This window comes from Canis aureus, chromosome 31 (assembly GCF_053574225.1).
Source record: "Canis aureus isolate CA01 chromosome 31, VMU_Caureus_v.1.0, whole genome shotgun sequence".
In the NCBI taxonomy this organism is placed as follows: domain Eukaryota; kingdom Metazoa; phylum Chordata; class Mammalia; order Carnivora; family Canidae; genus Canis; species Canis aureus.
This window is the reverse complement of record NC_135641.1, coordinates 7678024-7702959: the sequence shown is the minus strand read 5'-3', so window position 1 is coordinate 7702959 and position 24936 is coordinate 7678024. Positions and strand designations below refer to the sequence as shown.

Here is a 24936-nt window from a genome sequence, read left to right as displayed (position 1 = left end):
TGAGAATTAGCTTGCAAGAATGAGAAGTGGAAAGCCACATAATGCATAATTATTTTTACTTTTTACATTAATTTACATACATTAATTACATTAATGTGTAATACTTTTAGTCTGATTCCTTTATTAAACGAAATCTGCATGGTTTCCAATATTCTTCCAGTATGCTTCTCCCCTTGCAGTGTATTCTTATGAATGTCATCATTATTTGATTTTAGGGTAATTTGCATTGGTCATCCCTGACTTTCTGGAAATATTGGAAGGTAGGTACTTAGAGCATTAAGTAGAGCACACTTCATATCCACTATGTAATGTATGCTCATAACCAGTGTTGACAGCCAAAATGTATTTGTTGGAAGAAAAGCCCTGACAGGGAAAAGAAAAAAAAGAAAAGAAAAAAAAAAGGACCTTGGAATTTTATAGAAAAACTTAGCTTTGCAAATCAAACATAAATAAGCCTGGTTTAGAGAAGTTACCAGGAGCCACAGGAGTGGAAGGAATCCCAGCTGCCATCAAGGTGGGAGGGTGGAGACTAAAACTCCCTCTGCACCAGGGAGAAGAGTTCTGGAAGAAACTTGAAAAGAATACCAGGAGTTTATGGCCGCTAGTGTGAGGTCCTACTCTGTATTTTTCTGCCCACTTAACCCACTTAAGTTTAGGGATTCCAAAAGCATGGGGTTTCCCCTCTTTCTTTCAGAGAGCAGGCAAGTGGCCACTCTGCAGCAAGCTGGCATGACAGCAGGAAAACTAAATAAAAGAGAGCCCCCACTTCTTGCTCTGTCTCCTTCCTCCCATTCCAACCTGAGTCCTCCTCAGCTTCTATGAGCCCTGGGGCCTTTCCTGGTCCCCACAGGAGTGAAGAAGGTAGCTGAAGATTGAAAGCAGGGGGTGTATTTCTGGGGATGGGGTGATGGACTTACTATATACATTAAACACAAAGTGATTTTTAAAAAGATTAAAGATACACACCTTAATGTAAGTGTGTATAGGATAGTGCAGGTGGTTATAGATAAATAATGATGCCACACCATAAAGGCAAAAGTAATATCACAAACTAAAGAGGCAAGATGCTGAATAAATAAGTACTTTTCTAGCAAGTGATATTTATATGAAAAAAAATAAAGTTAGATCGCTACCTCACACCATACCTAACAATAATTTTGAGATACCTTACAGAACAAATCTGAAGGATTAAATCTTAAATATTCTAAGAAAACAAAGCAGAATGATATTATGAATTTAGCATAGGGTATTATTTCTTTAAAATAATGAAGAACAAAATTTGATTAAAATTTAAAAGTAAAAAATCATAAAAAGATGTCATGGATTGGGAGAATATGTTAGAATCTAGATAACATCAAGAATGTATAAATAGGGACGCCTGGGTGGTTCAGTGGTTGAGCATCTGCCTTTGGCTCAGGGCGTGATCCTGGGGTCCTGGGATCGAGTCCCACATTGGGCTCCCCGCAGGGAGCCTGCTTCTCCCTTTGCCTTGTCTCTGCCTCTCTGTGTCTCTCATGAGTAAATAAATAAAATCTTTTAAAAAAAAGATTTTAAAAAAGAATGTATAAATATCTTCTCTGTATATTAATAATGGCTTTCATTTCTTGGACCAACCTTATTTAAGTACTTTATATATATTACCTTATTAAGAATTTACAACTCTAACCAAGTAGGTAATTGTATTAGTCTTATTTTGAAGATTCAATGAAACTAAAGACGATAAAGATTAAATTTGAACAGTTTCACACCCATTAAGGTGGCAAAGATGTAAAAGGATGACAATAGCAAGTGTTGGCACATACAGGGTGAAACAAGAACTTCTGTAAACTGATAGCAAGAGTGAAAATTGGCACAACCATTTTAGACAACAAATAAAAGATAACTCTTAAATTTGAAGATGCAGACCCTTCTGGTATGGCAATTTTAATGCCCCACATTTATCCACAGACACACATGCAAGGACGGTCATTCCTTGCTAAATGTCCACCAAGAAAAGCATAGACACACCTAAAAATCTGTCAAAGAACAAACTAATGCACTATGATCTATGCCTGCAATGAAATGCTACAGAGCAGAAAAAAATGCATGAAACATGCACACAAGCATCCATGTGGATAAATCTCAATAAAAATGTTGAGTCGAAAAAGTAAGTTTCAGGTAGATCTATATCTACAACTATATCCACATCAATGTAATATGCTGTATGGTTTATTTCATGTGCCAACTTGGCTAAGTCATGATATTCAGACATTATTCAAACATTATTCTAGATGTTTCTGTGAAAGTATTTTTTTAGGTGAGATTAATATTTAAGTCAGTGGATGCTGAGTAAAGCAAGCAGATTGTTCTTCATAATGTGGCTGGAGCTCATCTAATCAGTCGAAGGCCTGATTAAAAAGACTGACTTTTTGGGAAGAGGGACTTTTGCCAGCAGTCTGCCTTGGACTCAGATTGCAATTCATTTCTGGGCCTTCAACCTACAAAATCTCCAGGCTGATCCTGAAGATTTTGGTTTTGCCAATACTTCACAAATGCATGAACCAGTTCCTAAAAAAATAAAATAAAATAAAAAATTTTAAAAAGTTCTTCTCTCTTTATCCATACATCATGCTGTTTCTGTTTCTTTGAAGAAGCCTGATATACAGAGATGCTGAAAATGTAAATGTTTAAAATGCACAAAGCAGTATCTGGGTAGACACATGTGGGAATGACATGCCTAGGTCTGTGTAAGATGGTGTTCTTCTTAACTGTCAGTGTGCATGAAGATGCCATAAGGAACGGTCTAAAAAGTCATATTAACACGACAAAAGTGACTTAGCTGATTTTGAGCGTTACATTGAAAGTGCATTTCATTTTTTAAGAAAGTGAATATGTTTCATTTTCTAGCATAAGAAGATGACTCGATTTTCCTCAATTTTAAATTGAGTCACTGGACCAGTTCTGAAAATAAAAAGAAGTGTTATATTGGAATAAAAACTCCACATCAGTCAGTTGATACAATAAATGCAAATTACCCATTTTCCCAGGCTGTCGTTTTTATTTTTATTTTGTAACAGAAAATAATTTATATTCTGATGTGTATTAAAATTTACAATGTGTTTTTTCATTAGGAATTAGAGAAAAAATACGCTATACTGATTTCTGGACCATGTCAGACATCATTCAGGTATGACAAATAATTCAGTGCATTCTAAATTATTACGCTACTGTAGGCAGATCCCTGGCTGCAGGTTATTTCTCTTTTTGTATAAAATATTATACCAATATTTTAAGATGATGTGGCATGCAGACCGCCTGCTCTCTATTTAAAGTCCTATGAGATCAGGATTCCAAAAGAAACAACAACACTAAATGACATTGATATATTGAAAATCATCTACATTCATGTTCTTCTTTTTGTACAGAAACAGCTCATAAAATATTTTCTAGTGTGCCTTCAAGTAATTTCTTTAAAGATGACTTGGGAAAAACAATTGCTAATTAATTTTAACACCATGTCAATTATGTTAATAAAATTCTAATTAAAATCCTTGTGATGTAAATCAGTCTTTCTTCGTGTGTTGTGTGAGCATACATGTGTTAATTATTATATAGGCCGGTAGTCATCAGATACTTATTGACTTTATCATGAACCTACGCAGTGGGCTTGGTGGTATACAGATCTTTTGACAAACCTAGTTCTTCTGCCTGCCATAAGCACTGGACAAATGAATGGAGATAGCCTACTATTTAAGGTGCCATAGAGCTAAGCTAATTGATGTTCATTATGGAAATAAGACAGCCTGGAAGTCAGGAAGGGACTGAGGGTTAAGTAGCTTCTTAAAGGGACTATGGAAGTGTGGATATGGCAGTTTGGACACTACTGTAGTGAATGGTTGATTATATGCCATTTCACAATGAAAGCAAATGTAAAACGATAGCGGCGTCTATGCTGTAAGGTAGAAGGGTTACTTGGGAATGTCGGGGATGCTGTAATTTCACCTGCTGCTGAGGGTGGAAGCATCCCTCTTCCTTGCCAGGCCTTGTGCTGGGTTCTGGAGCACCACTAAGACACAGACGCTGCCCTCCAGCAGGATGCCGCCTGCCAGGGACAGCAAGGCAGGGATGGCCCCTGGGTGGGACAGATGTAACACCTGCTTTCAAGCTCCTAAGCTGTCATCTACATGGTGTAGGACGAATACAATGAGAAGAGAGGCTGGTCCCTCCAAAAGAGAACCCTTATTTTGATGATCCAGGATCCAAGTGGATGGCAAAATGCTTATTTTTACATCCACCACAGAAATCAGCGTAAGATATCAGCTTGTTACAAGAGAGAAGGTTAGCAGGGACAACACGACTCCCCTGCTTCTGCATTATACACAGACAAGTAAACCAATCTATGTCTAAAAAAGTAAGCTCTGGACAATTGTGCATGTCATAGATTTGTTTACAAATCTGAAAAGTCTATAATTAGGATTTTGTACCTCTACATTCCACCAAGGGAAGAGGAAAACGTTAAAACCTCATCAAAAGCAGAGACAGACTCTAAGGCACTAAAATCTTCCGACAGTTATGAAAACACTTGTGTTTGAGTCCTCATTTCAGGAGACAAGCCTGATGTATGAGTGCTCTGGGAAAGCCCATCAGAACACAGGCCTCTTTGGTATGAAGGACTGGGACTCCTGGCGCTCTACCCTGCTTGCCAGCAGCATCCATAATTTCCAGGCTGCCTTTACTACTGGAATCCTGAAGTGATCAGCTATGAGAAGCCGGGAATGTAAATGACCCTTTATGTTCAGCATTCTTCAAAGAAAAATAAATAATTGAAATGAGATAGAAAGAATAGTTTTCCCAGGTAGAAACCAAATAATTTTCACTTGTAAATACAGTTTTCCACAAGACAAAACAAGGGCACTCAAGGGAATATCAGATAAATTAGTATAATGAAAGAAAAATATACCCCAAAATCTGTAAGCTCGAATCTGTGGCGGTGGCAGTAAGGGGTAGTGGGTGGAACAGGCTGAGTTAGGATTCAGGATCCTGATTGCACTCTGGCCATTCTTATTTTACTAGGTGGAAAGCACAGAAATCCTAATTGTGTGGGAGACATTATGGGTGCTAAAGAGTGCACAGCAGAAAGTTTTTGGTGCCTCAAGGCCACCTCTGATTTCATCCTCTGCTGTAGGGGACAAATCCCTGTGAGCTTAGATGAGCATGTGAGTAGCTCCATGATCCTGAAGCTCTGTGCCTAGGGCCTTCCCCAAAACCATGCCACTTATAAGTTAAAGTTATAAGTTAAAGTTTCCCCAGGCAACCTGCAGCCACTGGAATCTGGTGGTAAACACAGGCCACCCCCCAACCCTGCCCCCGACCACTAGGGCAGGTACTGCTCATGCTGCTGAGAATGACCAGCAGATCAAGGCTTCACACCATGCTTTTGGCAGTGACCTTGATGGTGGACCCTTAGGCTGTTCTTCCCTCCTTCCTTGTCTCACTCTCCCTGCTTTCCGGGATCAGCTCCTAAATACACCACCTGCACCCAAGTCTTTGTCTCAGGTTCTGCAATTAGGGGTCCAAACTCAGGACACAGCTAGAGATGAGAGAACATCAAGGAATACACAAGGTTGCCTGGGGAAAGGAGGAGAAGAAAGGACAGGGTCCACCAAGTAAGCAGAAGGGGGGAAGGCTGGAGGTAAATCAGGGCTGGCGGAGTGAAGAGATGCCAGCTTGATGGTGGTCAGGGCTCACCGCGGGCTGAACATCAGCCTGGACTCCTGAGAGGCCTGATGTTTGCCCAGCAGCTGAGTGGTCAGCTGACCACAGTTCCACTGGGACTCTGGCCACCATTTTTTCCCAACCCTTTTTTCTTGCAACCTATGGTAAAATAATACATTTTACTTGGCAGCCAGAGACACATGCATGTGCATGCATATACCTATGGTCATCTATCTTTACTAGATAGTTATTGGATATATAAATGAACAAACAGGCCATAAAAATTAATTCTTCCTACACGTGATATAATCTGCCATCCTCATTCTGCTATAAGCTCTCTCTCTCAACACTCACTGTTTTACAAAGCTGAATTTCATGACCTTTACCTAATTGGTCGAAATCTGCAGTTTAAAAATCACTAGTCTAGACTAGCCTCCATGGGAACTTGAACATGGGAAGAACACATACCATCTCTCTGTGTCTCCCTCTCTTTCGGGGTAAAGCAATGAAGTGGGGAAGAATGACACCGGAAGTTCTCCCCGCCTCTCAGTGACCTTTACGATTCTATGTCAAATCCATGATAAAATGTCAGATCACATACTCCACATTCAGTTACTGGGAGGAGTTAACAAGACACAATTTAACTAAAAAATTGTGGTTGTGCTATTTTTTCAGAAAATGTTTACTAAGATGTATATTCTTTTAGTAATAGTCTACTTTCATATTTAGAATTAGAATATAAATTAAAAGTCATAAAACAGTTGTTAAGATATAGCTTTAATTCAACTTCTTTATCCTCTATACCGGAGGCTTTTCTTTCCCCCTTCAAATTGTCCGTTCTGCTTCTTACACCACATTCTTCCTGCTCTATGGCCCCGCAAGTCACCACATGCCTTTGTGCTTAATGCTTCCCTTGTGTAGCTACAGACAATCCACCAGCCTCAGCTCCAGTTTCTTCCCCCTTGGCTGCAAGCTTCTGTAGCCTGCCCTCCCCCTGAGCTGTGTCCCCACCAATGTCTGCACATCACCAGCATAGGCCTCAGCTGATCCTCCTCCTGCCATTTGTTTCCATGGCTCTGGGTGCCTCAAGGCAGACCCTTTCTTCTTCTTGGCATCCAGAGCACGAACACAGTACCTGACACGACCCTGCAAGGGATCATCACATGTCCATGACAGGCACAAAATACATTACAACTTTTATATCGTCACTCAAATGGTCATCCTGACTTCAGGCTCTGGTGTTATCTCTCAATGAAAGAGCAACTATCTAGTAGCACAAATGAAAACATTCTGCACTTTGTAATGAGCATGCATATCATCATAGTAAATTTGGCTACAAGAAAAAAGTTGAGGCCTGGGGAAGTAATTCATAGGGCAATTTCCTCACCATCAAAACCAAACTCTGCATCACGAGTACAGAGACATTCTCCCACAGATCAAATTTCTGAGGCATTCTTTCTATTAGTCAAAATCCTTTGGATGCAAATAACAGCAATACAAGAAGAAAAAGCAACAAGCAAAGAACAGCAGCTCTATTGGAGCCCATGGGTGTCTATAACCTATGGAAGAGCAGGCTCAGAAGGAGCCCTAGGACTCCTCTTTCTTGGTCTTGTCTCTGCTTCTCATCTCCGCCAAGGCCACTCTTAGCTCTGGCTTCTTATTCTTCACCACCAGAGGGCAATGTAGACCATCCTCTTTGGTTCCAAGCTCAAAAGGGTCAGGAGAGAGCTCTCAGGGTCTCTGTCTTGGTGGGTGCTGAGCCCTGGTGTGGTCTCCAGAGTGTGCGATACTACGACTGGTCACCACTGGAAAATCACTGTGACCGTGTGGCCTCAGAAAATGGCCACTCCCATTAAAACCAAATGGAGAGAAAGGGGCAAGATGGCAGAAGAGTAGGGTCCCCAAGTCACCTGTCCCCACCAAATTACCTAGATAACCTTCAAATCACCCTGAAAACCAAATGGAGAGAGTATGTAGGGACATTATTTTTCAGAAGGAAAGAAGCTACTACTTTGGACACATAAACTGAGGGATGTCTATCTACGGCATGCTCCTAGAGAGTATCTCCATTTTTACATTCATAATATTAATTTGTAGTAATTTTCCCCCATTGTCACTACATATATAATTTAAATTTGCATCCCATCTCTTAAATTTTACATATATGTTTTGTTTTCTAAGTAAGCTCCACACCCAATATGGGGCTTGAACTCACAACCCTGAGATCAAGAGTTGCAGAGTTGCATGCTTTACCCACTGAGCTGGCTGGGCACTCTATGTCTCTTAAACTGTATTTTAAGCTAAATGAGAAGAAAGTAGGTTTTGAATTTTGTTGAGAACTACATGTGAGCTATGTAGCAGGGGGCTCATTCCACAAAAAGAGCTACACTGAACACACACATAGTTGTGTCCTCTCAGCACTTAAGATTTGCCGCTCACACGATGAGAGACTGCATTCTGTACTCATTTTCCATTTTAACAATAAAAATGATTGCTTTTCACCATTTCTACTTCCCCCATGTTTTTATTCCTTTAAATACCATCACTTTTAAAATTTAAATTCAATTTGCCAACATATAGTACATCATTAACAGAACAAAAAGGCAACCTACAGAATGAGAGAAGATATTTGCAAATGCTGTATCAGATACTAGCCCAAAATCTATAAAGAACTTACCAAACTCAACACCCAACAAACAAATAATCCAATCAAGAAATGGGCAGAAGACATAAACAGACATTTCTCCAAAGAAGACCTACAAATGGCCAACAGATACATGAAAAAATGCTCCACATCACTTGCCATCAGGGAAATACAGATCAAAACCACAATGAGATACCACCTCACACCAGTGAGAATGGGGAAAATTAACAAGGCAGGAAACCACAAATGTTGGAGAGGATGCGGAGAAAGGGGAACCCTCTTACACTGTTGGTGGGAATGTGAACTGGTGCAGCCACTCTGGAAAACTGTGTGGAGGTTCCTCAAAGAGTTAAAAATAGAGGTATCCTATCTATGACTTTTATACTGAGAATGTTTTATCCATATATAATTGACCTCATATGAATAAATACCTCTAATTTCATGGTATCATATGAGTAAATAATCCTGAATGTAACTATCATTAACTTCTGATAAGGCCTTTAAAAAACTATAAAATGATTGTATAAAAGGATATATTTCATTGAGAACCCCTGTTTTTCCCCATTATCAGTCCTTCTACATGATCTCTGAAGGTGACCTGGTGCTTTGGTCTGAGTCTCATGCTCAGATCCCTTTTATATTAAGAGATGAATCAAAATCGGGTTTTTTTCTTTTAAAGGATCCTTATGTTTTTTTTTTAAATTTTTATTTATTTATGATAGTCACACAGAGAGAGAGAGAGAGAGAGAGAGAGAGAGGCGCAGAGACATAGGCAGAGGGAGAAGCAGGCTCCATGCACCAGGAGCCCGATATGGGATTCGATCCCGGGTCTCCAGGATCGCGCCCTGGGCCAAAGGCAGGCGCTAAACCACTGCGCCACCCAGGGATCCCAGGATCCTTATGGTTTTAACAGAAAGTAACTTTAGTTGTTTCTTTAACTTAATATAGCAAAGCAGGATACACTAGGCTTCTAACAAGGGACATGGGATGGCAGCTGGTTGTGTGAAGTTTAATTAAACTGTTGATTTTAGCAGAGTCCTAGAGAATTAATATTTCACCTACATTAGTCTTGACAGAGTAAGCTACTGGGGAGAAAGAAGCAGGATACCTGCAGAGAAGCTAAGATAAAGTAATTGGGTATTAGCCATCTGCAGGGAATGGAAATGTTACCTGGTTGGTGAAAAGTGCTCTCCTGCAACTATGTCACCGCTCCTGACCCAGGTTCACCACCATATCGAGATTTCCTCCGTTGGCACCTGCTGGCAACTTGACACAAGCCATGTAACCCCAAGAGCCATTTTTTCCCACAAATCATTTCCCCTCTGAATTTCTCTTTATATTTTTTTCCAGTAAAACCACATTTTCCCATTGACCTAGGTTACAAATCTTGTAGTAGATGGTGACTGTCCTCTCACAGTCATGTTGTCTCTACATAAGAACACAATTTCCTCCGTGAGTTTTCTCCTAGTCACTGGCCCCAGGTTTTACCGCTCTTTTGGGGGGAAGCTCATCATCCTCTGAGTTCCCTGTGCCAGTGTCCACCACTTCCAGTCCATTACACAATTATTCCCAGATTAGTCTTCCTAAAACATAGCCTGGCACATGCCAGTTTTTTGCTCAAAGCCCTCAATTGTTTTCCACTGCCCTTAGGAAAAATAGATATTTAACTAAAAAAAAAAAAAAAAAAAAAAGAAGAAAGAAAGAAAAAAGAAAGGACAAAAACCCTAATCCTCCTCTATGTGGCTCCAACCTATCTCTCCACATTGAATTCCCCTGTAGCTACTGTCAGACTAGTCTGTTCATTTTTTCCCAAAAAAAAATTCTAGTTTTATGACTTGTCAGCTTTCCAAACCTCCTAAATATCTGATAACTTGGAACAAAAATTTCCTGAATACCTGGCACAAAATAGGCAGGTGGTGAATGTCTGTGGGATGAGTGAAAGCATGTATATGGAATATACAGATAAAATATTTGCTTTCCAATGACTGGCAAAACCATGTCTTAATTCCATGTTTTCCCCCAAGGCTTCAGTTTACAATTTTTACTTGATACACCAACCAGATATACGAACTTTCCCTAAGTTAAAAAAAAAAAAAAGCACACTCTGACTCCTACTCCCCACAGCCACCACAGACCCTGCTCTTTCTTTTCAATTCCTATCTTGGCTCATGGCAAGCATGACCTATCTACCCAGCTGTCCAAACCAGAAACCTGAGAATTAGTTCCAACTTCTCCTACTCACCATTTAAGAGTTGTCTGCACTGCAACATGACAACAGAATGACAATAGAAAAGAATCCTACGTTTGTTGAGGGTTTGCTAAATGTTACGGGTTGAGCTGTATCCCTCCAAAATACAGATGTTGAAGTCCCAACCCCTGGTTCTTCAGAATGTGCCCTTCCGGGAAACAGAAACATTGCAAACACAGAGTCAAGATGAGGGCATCCTGGAACAGGTTGGGCCCCTCACCCACTATGACTGGCTGGGGGCCCTTCTAATAATGGGCAGTTGTGCATGGGTATCCACGAGGGGGAGACTGCCGCGTGCAGTCTGGGGTTTGCTGCCACAAGCCAAGGAGCTACCCAAACTACCCAAGAGCCCTGCCACAGATCCTCCCTGAGTACCTCAGGAAGGGTATGAACTTGCCAACACCTTGACCGCAGACTTCCTGCCTCTGGAACTATGAGACGGCGTATTTTCACGGGACATGCCGCTCAGTTTCTGGTCCTGAGCTTTGGTGGCCCGAGCAAAATAATACACTAAGTACTGGCCAAGGAGCCCAAACCCCTTACACACCTATAGTCACTGAATGCTTACGCAGCTATGGAGTCACCTAGAGTTAGGGGTTCATACAGATGTTACCCCATTTTAAAGCTGTGAAAACTAAGCCTTAAAAAATTAAGTACTTAGTCTAAGGTCACCCACACAATAAACAGCAGCACAAACCCAAATCTCTGAGATTCTAAAACCCAAGTTCATAACCACTCTGCTCATGTCCTTTGGAGGGCCTGTCCTGACACCCTTCCAGGTGGGGACATGGTCACACAGGTGGCTCTCACACAATTCCCGTGGGCTACACTGTAGAGTTTAACATATTCATTAGGGCACACTTCATGGAAATAGAAACTTGAATAAAATAATTCACTTTATTTTTAGACGAGACCATGTTTACAAAAAGTCCCAAAGGACCTTACTTTTATCTAATTTATCAGATGTGTTATTTAAAATAAAATGACTCATAAACAAATCCGACATGCTTGGCTGCACATTTTGTACTATTTCTTTTATAATGCAAAGAAAGCATTGCTATTGCTCCAAGACATTAAAATTGTAGATCACGCTGTGCACAAGTAAAAATTAAATTCTGAAGACATTTCGAAGTTTGTATTTATTCTTAATCTGTAGCAAGCAGCTCAGTGAGAAAGTCACCAACAGTTCTAACATTTCCTTGTTATTCAAAGAGGAATTATGCAAACTGAACACAAAACATAACTGCCATTTTCTTTAGGCACTAAGCAGAGGTAAACACCAACTCAAAGAAATATGTGGTGTTTGGGAAAAATAAATGTCCTAGGGCAGTGTTGTGAGTTGTTCTATGAAATTCCCCTCATGCCCAAAGCAGTCAGAGAACAGCACAGACCAGGGCTAATCTAGAGCAGCAGTTCCTAAAGTCTGGATCGCTGGACTTCTCCCAGACATCTACACAGTTAAGCTGATTTTCATAATGATACGGAGATGCTAGATGCACTTTCACTTTGTTGACATTTGCACTGAAGCTGTGGAAGCAGTGACAGGTAAAACTGCTGGAATCTTAGAAGGCATCAAGATCGTGAGATCAAACTGCTCTCTTAGCCGATATATTCTTCACCATCACACACTCACACTTAAAAAAAAAAAAAAGCCACTTCCAATTAAGAATGTCCTTGACATAGCTGTAAAAATTATTAATTTTATTAAAGGTTGGCCCTTGATTGCATATCCTTTTAATATTCTAGGTGATCAAATGGAAATTACACATAAAACACTTGGTCTTCCAGGGCTCTCCTGGAAGAGCACTTGCGCGTGTGTTGAGTTGTGAAATGGACTACCTGCCTATTTCACGGGGCACTAATTTTACTTGAAAGACTGACAAACTATGGTCATTTAGGCTTGGGGATTTACAGTATTTGCTGCCAGTGATAAAGTTTCCACTTTCGTGAAAAACATGAGAAGACAGGAAAACTCACATTTAATAATCCCCTGGTGCTTGAAGACTTTCCGATGAGATCGTTGGTAATACTAACAAATACTAACAAATATATTGAGTGAATATAAAAATAGAGCATGGAGCAAAATGTATCAACATGTGGAAGATCTATATAACTCAGCACAGTATACGGCGAGACCCCCGGAGGGTACAAGGTTTATTCAAAGCATTCAAAATCTAGTCAAGACAGAGCAACAGATTGTAAGCGACAGACCTTGCTCAGAAAGTTCACTGCTGTATTTTGAAGTTGTTTATTTTGACTAGGCTTCAAGAAACTACAACTTAGAGTTTTGTGTAGTACAAAAGAATATCTACAATCATCCAGAGAGCTGTGAAAATACTCCTCCTCCTCTTCCAACTACATATCTGGGTGAGGCCAGAATTTCTTCATACACTTTGAACAAAATATCTTTCAACTGGCTGAACGAGGAAGCAGATATGAGAATGCTGTTGTCTTCCATTGAGCTAGACACTAGAGATTTGCAAAATTATAAAAGAGCATATTTGGAAAAAGCGTTATTTTACTTTTACTATTTTAATTGAAGTAATTGAAATTACTATTTTAATTGAAGTATTTGACACACAATGTTCCGTTTGTCTCAGGTGTACCACACAGCGACTGGGTAAGTCGATACTTTATGTAATGCTCACAAGTGTAGCCACCATCAAAGTAATTATTTTAAATGAAATATTTGTATCAGTATGTAATGGGTTTGTTATTATGACTTTAAAAGTAATTCTTAATGAATATGTTAAATTAAATGTTTAGGTGCTTTTCAATTGCAATATCTATATGGTAAATACGGATACATGGACCCCATATAGACAGAAGCTCCGGCATCTACTGTAACTGTGAAGCATGTGAGGGGAGGGTGGGAGACTGAGTTTCAGAACCCCTGTCCCAGAAGATTTGAGTGGGAGGCGCAGGGGCAAGGAAATGATAGGCCAAAGAAGGCATGAGTTTGGATTTTATCCCAGGATGCAGAAATTTATTCTTCCTGCCACCATCTAACAAATGTGCCAAGGATCACATCTTCAGTTATTCTCACCTCAAAATTCACAGCAATAACTGAAAGTAAATGAAAACTCCATTGTCCTAATGTTAGGATACCAATTAGCACCCTACATACTGGACAAGTTAGCTAATAAAGTATAAGAGCAGTGAGTGCAGCCTTACAAGGCTCCCTCTCTTCCCTTTCTCCAAATGACACTGCATTTCAGAGCTAGCAAATTTTCCATAAGGAACTAGGCTGCTGTAACCCCACCTAGTCGTCAAAACTCATGCCTTACCTACAAGTATAACAAATTTTAAACAATAATGAAATCATCAGGAAATGGATGGTTGTCTTTTGTTCCACAATTAGATGCTGAAGCTTGGAAATTAGTGTGTACATCTGGAAAGTAAAATTCCTTTTCTCCTAAATTCTTCATGCTTTGCTTTAAAAAAATGTCTAAATAATTGGATTATCTCTCATTTAGTTATGTTTCTCATTGAGCTAGTCCCATTAATTCTATGATCCAGGTTGCCAGGTTTCTGGCAACTGTACCTACAAACATGTTTCCTAAGAGGAACTTTGCCATTGATTATGCGTTATCGGCACAGTCAGTACAGAAGATACACTTCAAGGCACGGGCTATAACTTTGAACCCCAGCTTCACGATATAGTCTGGATGATGCTCAGGACGTCATAGATGCATCATGCCTCAGTGTTCTTAGCTGTGAAATCGAGCTAATGATATACTTCACAGTGTTTTCTGAGAATTAAAATTAGTTGTATTTGGTTAACCCTTTAGAACTGTGCCTGGTGTTTGGTCACTTACTAGAACACACTTGATGAATGCATTTAATTGGGTCACCTTGCTATCATCAGTGCACAGAAATTCTTGTGGTACAAATGTATAAATGCTCACCCTGGATATGACTTGAGGAGAATCTTTTCAGTGAGTTGTTCTATTAGTGGACAAAATGATAGTGATGCATGTAAGCCAGCTCCCAGTCAACTCTCCAGATTGTCTTTCTACTTGTCTCTTTTCTTCCCTTATTATCTATAATTGAACTCTGAACCCTAGTTGGGGCTAGGGTTGCCAACCTCTCCGCAGTTGAGAATCCATGCACAATTTCTGACTTAACCAGAAACTTAACTACTAATACCTTACTATTGACGGGAAGCCTTACCAATCACATAAACAATCAATTAAGACACATTTTGTATGTTATATGTATCATATACCGTATTCTCACAATAAAGTAAGACAGAGAAAATGTTCTTGAGAAGATCTAAGGAAAATACTTTATAGTTACATGTTGTATTTATTGAAATAAAATCTGCCTTTAAGTAGACCCACACAGCTCAAATCCATGGTGTTCAAGGGTCAACTGTATTTTGTTTACCTGCCAATTCTTAGGGTTTGGACTTTTCTGCATTGTTTTGTCTAAATGTACCATTTCACTGCTCAACTTAGGAAAGCTTCCCTATCACCCATGTATCATCATGGGTAGCATGATAGGGATAGCATCCCTATCATTTGCAAGTATATTCCAAACTCTTCTCAAATATTTGATCTCAAATATTAATCTCAACAAGCTAAGACCTCGATACCGTCACCCCCATTTTGCAGATGAAGAAAATGAGGCTTGGCAAGGTGAAGTCACAAGCTTCAAGTAGCAGAATTGAGGCAGAACTTGAGTTTTTTGGACTCCCAATTCCAAATGAGCCAAGGAAGCATGTCGTGTCCATTGTTCACCTGAAATTCAAATTTAACTGGACGTCCGGAATTTCATCTGGCAGCTTTAGTACCACGCCACTCTCTGCCGGGCAACTCCACTTCTGAGAGGCCCAACTCTTGTCCCATCCCCACAAGGGGGCCGCCCTGAAGATGGAGAGCAGGAGGGAACGCTGTTCTCAGGCAGGGGGTCAGGAGCAGCACAGTCTCCCCGTGAGGTCAGAGAGCACAGAAGATGTTGGTGGGGCAGGAGAAGAAAATAACCCAACAGGAACTCCATTCTTAGTACACGGTCCTCCCATACCTGTTCCTTTATCTAGGGTCCAGCAAACAGAAACTGCTTTGGTCCTCTCAACTGGAGTGGCCCAAACTGGGAAGAAATACAATAGATTCCCAAACTGGGAGTACACATGATAGATTCCCAAGCCTGTGGTTCCCAGACTACATGGGGACTGTGGACCATGGAGGGTTTGTATCGTTTTAAAAATTTAACACAAACAATCACAGTGGCTTTTTTTTAAAGGAATTCCTCAAACTTTATGACCTTTCCTTCTTTCTGCTCTTCTTCAACACTTCAAAAAATATAAAGCACTTTTATTCCTTGAAGTTTCACTGAGACAGAAGAAATCATGATACATCTAAACCCTTAACACTTTGCTGAGCACTACAATACAGGGCAGTTTGCAGAAGGACAGGGAGTGGGTTAAAACACTTTAGTTTCAGTCCTAAAATGCTGCATTTTTTATATTAAAATCACATGCATGTCCAGTGGAAGGCTCATCCTCTTCTGCTCTCTCAACCCCTAGGAAAAAGGCACGGATTCTGCTTTGGAAACTCAACTGTCCTAGATTTTCCTATCATCTCTCTATGGAAATGACACTTCTCCCTGGAACACGCTCATCCTTTACTGACCTGTTATGTTCTATTCGGTCTTGGCTTCAACATTGAACGACTGAACGCATCCTTGGGCAAAACTGATCAAATCAGAGGAGGCCAGGGAATATCCGAAGTAGGCGTGTGGGAGCCGGATCTTTAGTGCACTTGTAGCTGGGTCTCATATAGGAAATTTGATTCTTGTTGAATCAGAAATCGACACTACATTTAACTTTCTGAGGTTTGTGTGCCTGGCTTTTGCTTTGTAACTAGTTGGTAGCTGTTCTCCGTCGTTTTGAGAAAACACTTTCCCCAAAGACTGGCCTGTCTCCTCTCACCTGGGAGGGTAAAGGGGTGGGGTTGTATTTCTCAGGGTAAGGGGTGCCTTCCTTGCACATGGATATGACTGTCACCCCTAATCAGAGGGAACACCACTTACCTGGAGATGGCTGTTCTTCCCCTGGGGCTCCCCTTGGTTGAAATCCTGGAGGTATGTGTGCTTGTTTCAAAGACATTGTTTTTGCGCACCCCACAGTCCACCCCTTGTGCTACTTACTTTCATGGGGGGAGAGAAAGGAATGGTGGTGCACAGCCTTCTTCAGGGCAATGCTGGAGGCGCACAATAAATCCTATACATATTAAATGTGAGAACAAGCAGCTCACCAGCTTCAGGATAAATGAGAGAAAGGCAGCAGAGGAAAGCAAAGACTCCCCAGGTGCTCCACTGATTCTCCACTTGCTTCCTACTGACAGTGGAGAAGAAACCATGTTAAAGGGTCACCACGCCAGCACAAATGTGGCCTCGGCATCCCAGCTCTGTGAAGCTGCTTTGAACTATTGATAGCAGCAGGGTGAAAAATGTGGGCAAATGAAGGAGATGAAAATGCCCAGCTTATGCCACCTGCTTCATGAGGAGTCAGTTGGCAGATTTCGACAATGTAGAAAGGAGTCAGGAAGGCCACTCCAGATGCCCCTTCTCTCCAGAAACCCCTGTACCTCATCTTTTGTGCTCCAAGGAGTTCTCTTTGAGTGTTTGCCTTGCAGGGATGGCTACTTTGAGCCCTGGTTTTGTTTGTTTTGTTTTGTTTCTTAAGATTTTTATTTATTTATTCATGAGAGACATAGGCAGAGGGAGAAGCAGGCTCTCCACAGTGAACCCAATGTGGGACTCGATCCCAGGACCCTGGGATCACACCCTAGGCCAAAGGCAGATGCTTAACCACTGAGCCCCCCAGGTGCTCCGAGCCCTGGTTGAACATACTATCTTAATTACTCAATCTTCAGCTGGTAGTATGTGTTACCGTGTTTCATTTGCAGCTTTTCTCTTCAAGATTGTGAACATCCTGAAGCCAAGGGAATGTTCCAGAAACTTCCTTTCTTTTCCATGCAATGCTTAGGGTAGTACCTGGTATTTAGCAGGTTTTCAAAAATACAGCTGACCTGAACTTCAGTTTGGCATTAGGGATATAAGTTGTGACTGGTGTGGGTAAAAGGATGACAGATCTTCTCATGATGGGGTTATGTCACGATAAACCCAGTGTAAATTGAAAGCTGACAAAGTGTTTAATATACCTAACTGACTGGACACCACAGCTTAGCCCAGCCTACCTTAAAGTTGTCAGAACACTTATATTAGCCTTACACTGGTTGTGCAAAATCCTCTAACAGAAAGCCTATTTTACAAAAAAAAGTGTTGACTATCTCGTATAATTTACTGAACACTGAACTGAACCTGAAAAAAACCAGAATGGTTGTGTGGGGACAGCAGGTTGTCAGCATAGGGGCTGCTGTTCTTCGTGATCTCATGGCTGACTAGAAGCTGTGGCTTGCTGCCCAGCATCACGAGAGGATCGTCCTGCATAGTGCTAGCCTGGGAAAAGATCCAAATTCAAAATCTGAATGGGTATTGCTTTCACAGCATCAAAAAGTCGAAAAATTTTGAGCTGAACCATAATAGGTTGGAGACGGTCCATTGTAACTCTTAACCTCAGTCAATTCCTAATAAAGGCAATTCCTAATTATTCAATCTTGTTGGTACAATTTCCCCAGGAGGGACAGCCCAGCATGGTGGCGATGGGTGTGGCTCTGGAAGCAGATGGCCTCTATGAACTCCAGAACTTGTCCAAAAATAACTCTGTGGCCCTGCATAAGTCATCCATCTGTAGTTTCCTCCTTCTAGAAAATGTGGATGACAAAATGACTCATTCTGATGGGTTGTTGGGAGGAATGAGTGATGTAATAGATGCAAATCGCTGAAAGGTGTGCCAGGCACAGAGTAAACCTTCAATGGATGTTAGCCATTAGTATTTATCTGCTGGTCACACCACAATGACTGCCACTCCTTCTTACTCAGGAACATACTTCAAGACAAAGCATTTCTCCTGGTGCCTCTTAGTTTCCATCAGGAGGGTGAAGATGGCAACAGGACCAAAATGGCTTCACATTCTCTCTCTCTCTCTCTTTTTTTTTTTTTCCACAAAAGACAGTTTGTCAATTTAATAATCACTCACCACTAAAAGCAAAAAAAAAAAAAAAAAAAAAAAAAAAAAAAAAAAGCAAAATATTTAAAAGCCACACTAAAGAAAAACACTTAACAATCATTATTCCACCGCTGCTTTGTGTACATGCAGAGAAGTCAGATGAATACATATAATGTTAAAGAAAGGATATGGTTTTTGATCCTTTGACCAAGTCATCCACACTGATTGAGTCAAATTTATATTTAAACTAATATTATGTTTTTAAAATAAGTTTCCAGGTCTTTGAAATACAGTACATAGTGATTTTACATCAGACCACAATGCTGCCTTCATAATTTTGAAGTCCACAAAGATAGAAAATACTGAGTTTTTGTTTCTTGGTGTGAAGAGTCATTCATTTTCCTGTAGATATATTCATGTGTTTTATTAAATGAATCCTCAGATCCAGTTCAGGGTCTTATTAACTACAGTTACTACTTTTCTAAAATCTTTTTTTTTTAAATTTTTATTTATTTATGATAGTCACAGAGAGAGAGAGAGAGAGGCGCAGAGACACAGGCAGAGGGAGAAGCAGGCTCCATGCACCGGGAGCCCGACGTGGGATTCGATCCCGGGTCTCCAGGATCGCGCCTTGGGCCAAAGGCAGGCTCCAAACTGCTGCGCCACCCAGGGATCCCAACTTTTCTAAAATCTAAAAACCAAGTGGCCCCAGGGATTTTTAAAGAGACTGTGTTCATATATCCCAAATTAAGATGTTACCTTATATTCAGAATCCAGTCTAAATGAAGAATCTCTTGAGTGATAGGTATCATTTAAACTATTTCCTCTACTTCTAGACATCATTCTAGCATCTAAAGAGCTAGAGGATTTGAACAGAAATTCTTCTTGGAATCCTTGAAGGTTTAGACTCCATTCTTGAGATTTCCCCTGCTCCTGAGCTGGCACTGAACAGGGCGCGTCCTGCTCACAACGACCACACCACCGCCTTCCTCCTCGGGGTTCTAGGCCTCTACCTGAAGCAGGGCAGTCTGCAGAGAAGCACAATGGCGCCCGCCCCTCTCCTGGATCCGGTGCAGAACATCACATTCTCTTTCTACTTGTTACAGCAATCTTAGGTTAGCTACTCAGGAGATCTTCTATCTCACTGTTCTTTCTTTCTTTCTTTCTTTCTTTCTTTCTTTCTTTCTTTCTTTCTTTCTTTCTTTCTTTCTTTTCTTTCTTTCAGTATTTTTTACAAGGTTTTATTTATTCATGAGAGACCTACAGCAAGAGGCAGAGACCCAGGCAGAGGGAGAAGCAGGCTCCCAGAGGGGAGCCCGATGCGGGGCTCAATCCCAGGACCCCGGGATCACAACCTGAGCCCAAGGCAGATGCTCAACCACTAAACCACCCAAGTACCCCCTCACTGTTCTTTCTAAAATGAGGATAATGGTACCTGACCTGCTGGTCACTGAGGATTAATACTTTATTAAAATAGTTTGTGAAATGCTGAACACACAATTTTAGAATTTTTTTAAATTGGCCTTCTTCCCATGAAGCATGTGCACACATAAATACGGCCAGACGCCCCCTACGCACCACCACTTCCTTGCCACCCAGGCTTGGCTTCCTTCTCTTGTCCCTGAAGCTGCTCAGGAGTACAGTCCCATCCCCAGGTAAATCTAGGATGTTGTGGATCTAAACTTACATAATAATTCTGGGTCCCTCTACAAAAAATATGAAACTGCAAATATAAAATTAGGCTTTTGAAAGGGTTATTAACTTACAATGAGCAGAGTGGCAAGGAGTAGTGGTGGGAGGGAGGGTTCCTTGCAAGGGAGAGGCAGGAGTCTCAGCTCTCAAACTACTCTCCATACCTTGTCAATAGACACATCACCCCCTCTTCTTCCAATCCTGCCCCTCCCCCCATGACTTTAGTCAATTCTGTTCTTGGCAGGTGAATTTGTCTCCTCCTGTCCATAGAGGTCAGAAATCACGTCCTCTTTTTCAACATGTCTCATGCAACCAGCCATTCTCTCCATCTGCTGAGCATCTCTATGCTTTCCCCACCAGCCCACACTGTGAGGGCAAGAATGAGTTTCGGAACCCCTGTAGCCCTACTTCCTTGCAGTATGCTGGGGCCATGTGTTTGCCAAGTGAATGAATGAACAAATGAATGAATGAGTTTCAGCATCCCGTGCACTCAGCCACCAGTCAGCAGACCTACAAGCATGTCTGGTGCCTATGTTTGCTGGCCCTGGTCACCTCCCTCCCTGCCTTTGCTCCTTCTCAGTGCTGATGATTTAACAGCAGCTCTTAACGCAGACAAGGCACAGCTCTGAGCACATTTCAAACACTAACTTTCATCGTCATAACTGCTCGATGGGCCAGGTACTATCATCATCATCCCTACCTGATGGATGAGGAACCCAGCACACACAGCATTTGAGTGGGTGCCCCAGGATCATGCAGCAAGGGAGGGGCAAAGCCAGAATGCGATCACAGCATCCATCTCCCCACTCCTGCCTCCTGACACCTGTGCTTGGCCCCTTCTCTCTCCTCTGGCCCCTCCTTGCATGCAGTATAAAGGGTGCTGGCTCAGTTTTCGGGCTAATACTGTGTTAGCTTCTTACGTGTGCCCCCGTGTCACCCACCTGCATGTTCTCCCTCGGGGAGGGTTCCATGTGCCCTCGTGGCCGCGGCTGCTCCTTTACCACATCCTATTGAACCACTTGTTTGTGATGTTTGCATCTCCCTCGTGCTCAGTGGCCTCTCTGCCACTGTCCCTTCTGCCACAAATGTTCCTCAGTACCTGCCATGAGCTGGCCACAGACTTTAGGAATAGAGATGCTGCAGACCGTCCCACCCCAGCAGGAAGCACACACCCGATGCACAAGGTATGGCGTCAAGAAGGAAAGATTAAAGGTGCCAGGCTTCGTTTCAAAAAGAATCCAATTCCGAAGGCCAGGCGGTGATGAGGGACAAGGACAGGTTCTCTGTGCACACAGGAGAGACAAGTAGGGCCGGCCAAGCGAGAGCGAGGGCGTGTGTCTAAGGCGGGGGCCTGTGTCCCTGGGAAGGCCTCTGGGGGACCCCCGCTGGCCAGGCAGGGCGCCGAGAGGGCCGCCAGGGCTGGCCCACGGTGCGCAGGAGGCAGGAGCGGATGACACGGGCGACACGAGAGCCAGGCAGGCAGGCGACGGGCAGCCTGGCGGGCACCTGTGGAGACGTCAGACCTGGTCTTGGGTGTGACGGGAAGGCGGTGATGGTCGCCGGGGGATGAGCACGCGCACCGCCGTGACCGAAAGAGGAGCCTCCTGTCCGCCGTAGAAGGAGCGGCCGGGGCGCCCGGGAGGCGACACTGTGGCGCGGGCAGGGCCGCCGCCAGCCCCACCGCCCAGGACTCCGGCTGGACCCAGCTGCTCTCGGGGGCTCGGCGCCTGTGGGTTAGGAGATGCCTCTTCGCCTCATCTCCTCCTCCTTCTACCCTCCCTGCTCCACTCCTACCCCCAGATGTGACGGGTACCCCCCCCCCCCCGCCTGCAAAAAACACCCGCACTTCCTAGAACGGAGGCCTCCCGAAGCTCGGCACCGGCCTCGGGCTCCCGGCCTCGGGCTCCCGTCCTGCCGGGGCGGCCGCGCCAGCGCCACGGGGCTGAGGCAGCCCTCCTCGGAGCAGGCCCCGCGGCCGTCAAGGTCCCCTCTGCCTTCAGGGCTCGGGGAAACGTCTCATCTGAAGCCCCCCCGGCCCCCTAGTCCCTCTGTCCTCCAGCGGCGCATTTCCTCCAGAGAACGTCAGCTGATGAGGTGAGGCCCCGGGACGCTGGGACCAGGCCCGAAAATCAGCGTGAGCGCACGGGGCCGGTCGTCCTCATAGTCTCTCCACATTTTTTCTGCCCTCATTTTCTGCAGCAGATCAGTGGCTGAATCAATGTTCTGTCAATGCTGTTGGGCATCTTCTAGGAAGACTATTAGGAGAATAGGCTCCTTGGGCCAGCATGGGACGGGCTTGGGGATGTCTGTTCTCCTATAGTCATGTTTTAATTGAAAATGTACCAGAATCATCATATCATCCATTGGATTAAGAATCAAGCTATTTGTCATTCAGTTGCCTTGGAAACAGAGAGAATTTAGCTTTCTTGATCTGCTATCTTTTCAGAATGCACAGGTTCAACTCGGGCCCCAGGAGGCAAGGCACGTCTAGTTTTAAAATGGATGGGGTGTGCTTTTATATGAACATGTACACACAGGACCGCTCCATGCTTTGGTCTTTTACCATGTTGTTGAGTCGAAAATGCCAAAATACCTCAAAGGTTTTGGCTTGCATTGTGCCACACGAAAGGCACAGAGAGCCAAGTGCAACCTTCAGTTCATACCATTCAGTCCTCTGTCCTGAGTGACAACTCCCATATCCTGCCTTGAAACTGCAGACTGCCACCTTCACAGGGGACTCTGTTTCCTTTTTGTGTGTCACTCTACGAGAAGGCTCGTGGTCTGAGCGTGGGCTCCCCTCTGCAGCCTGGAAGAAGTTTGACCAGGGTGCTGGGAGATGCACAGCGACCTGACCACTGTCACCTGAAGACCTGGCCAGTTAAATGAGGCTGCTTTGCTCCAAGTGTGATCTCAAAGCTTCTTTTCTGAACCACCTCCAGAGTCCTCTATCAGGAGGACTCCAGGGTCAAATTAGTCCTCACAGCTAGAGTAATTATTTCCGTATCCACCTTTCTCTGCTTTTAAGTAATGAAGTGAGAGATCAGAGGGGTACGCCCCCAATCACACCCAAACAGCAAAGGGATGTGTGCACGTGTGCCTGTGTGTGCACACATGTGGCTGTGCTTCTGTGTGTTGGTGCATGTATATGTGTGTTCGTGGGCATGGAACACAAAGCAGAGGCCAAATCGTGGGGGCAACCTGCTGGAAGGGAAGCACTCTTATCTCCAGCGTGAGACAGACCATGTGAGATCCACTCTTGTAACAGATGTGTTGTCCAAAAAAAAAAAAAAAAGAGAGAGAGAGAGAGAGAGAGAGAGCGCCAAGGGGCTGAGGGAAGCTCAACTAGTTGAGCACTATCAACTAGTATTTTTTTAAATATGCTCTTACTGACAATAATTTGCATTATATTAATTCATTGTTTAATGGGAACATTTTATGCTCATTTTAACTAGTGCTCACCAAACAATTTTCAAGGGAAAAAAATCATGATTCCATAGAAGACATCAGTAGTTTGTGTGAATTATAAAAGATTCACACAAAAATGTGAATTAAAATAAAATGTGAATTATAGAAGATTTTTCAGAATAAAAAAGAGTATTCCTTTTAAGTACATTCATTACACTGGATTCATCATGCTGCCTATTAAAGGCTTTGTTTTAATTACTGTACAGATGTGTAATTAGTGTTTTAAATTGTATGTCTAAGCACCATTACCCTCTGCTTAGATTACAATCACATTTTCTCTTTTTAAGAAAGCTGTCAATCCACTGAGTGTACAAACCTACTTGTAACTTATCACATACCAGTTTAGGAGCAGGGGTCAGCAAACTTTCTTTAAAGTGTCAGACAGTCGATTTCTTAGACAGTCTCTCCCAATTACTCCTTTCTTTGTTGTGGTGCAAGAGTAACCAGGGATAATGCATAAACAAGTGAGCATGGCTGTGTTACAATAAAACTTTATTTAAAAAACAGGTTGTGGTCTGGACTTGACCTGTAGTTTGTAGTTTGCTAATTCTGATTTAGGGAATATAGGCTCTCTTCTCCCCAGGATCCTTTAATTACAAACTTGAAATTCTTCACTACATGCAACGTGAAGTCTAGGTTACTTTTAAAAATACATGTTGGTATGTCAGCTAATTGAATTTAAATTAAAAAAAATATGTGTTGGTCTCACTTTTATTTAGAAAAATAAATGTAGCTTCATTCAAGGCAACGGTAATCATAAGTAATTAAAACTGATGCAAATCCAGGCAACACGTGTAATTGCTTAGACCTTTCCATTTGGTTGTGCCAGTCTATTCGTATCTCTCTTCATTAACAAACATTTGAGCCCTTCCAATGGGTGACGTCCTGTGCTGGCGAGTGGCTGGACGGACTCCTGATGGGGTTCCTGCTCCGGTGCAGTCCGGATGCTGTCAGTACCTTGCTCACTCTAACTCCAGCACTGAGCCACACCTGGTGCCTAGTAGGTGTTCAAAACATCCTCGTTGATTTACTGAATCGCTACATCATATTTGACACATCAAAAGTGAATCCTTATCTTCCCCTCAAACTTAATTTCTCCTTCTGCCTTCATTGCTTCTA

At 42.5% G+C, this 24936-nt stretch overlaps 1 protein-coding gene and 1 long non-coding RNA gene across 8 annotated transcripts in view; one reads left to right on the top strand and one right to left on the bottom strand.

The window, feature by feature from the left end:
- The window catches only part of LOC144302309 (uncharacterized), a 52109-nt gene extending 35692 nt beyond the window's left edge, over window positions 1–16417 (top strand). For all 3 annotated transcript variants that reach the window (XR_013369161.1, XR_013369160.1, XR_013369159.1), the window contains 3 exons: window positions 216–260; window positions 2887–3166; window positions 16114–16417. This is a non-coding gene — a long non-coding RNA (uncharacterized LOC144302309). The remainder of the gene's footprint in view (window positions 1–215; window positions 261–2886; window positions 3167–16113) is intronic.
- CTNND2 (catenin delta 2) overlaps window positions 1–24936 on the bottom strand; it is a 913492-nt gene that overhangs the window by 302721 nt on the left and 585835 nt on the right. The window lies entirely within an intron of this gene.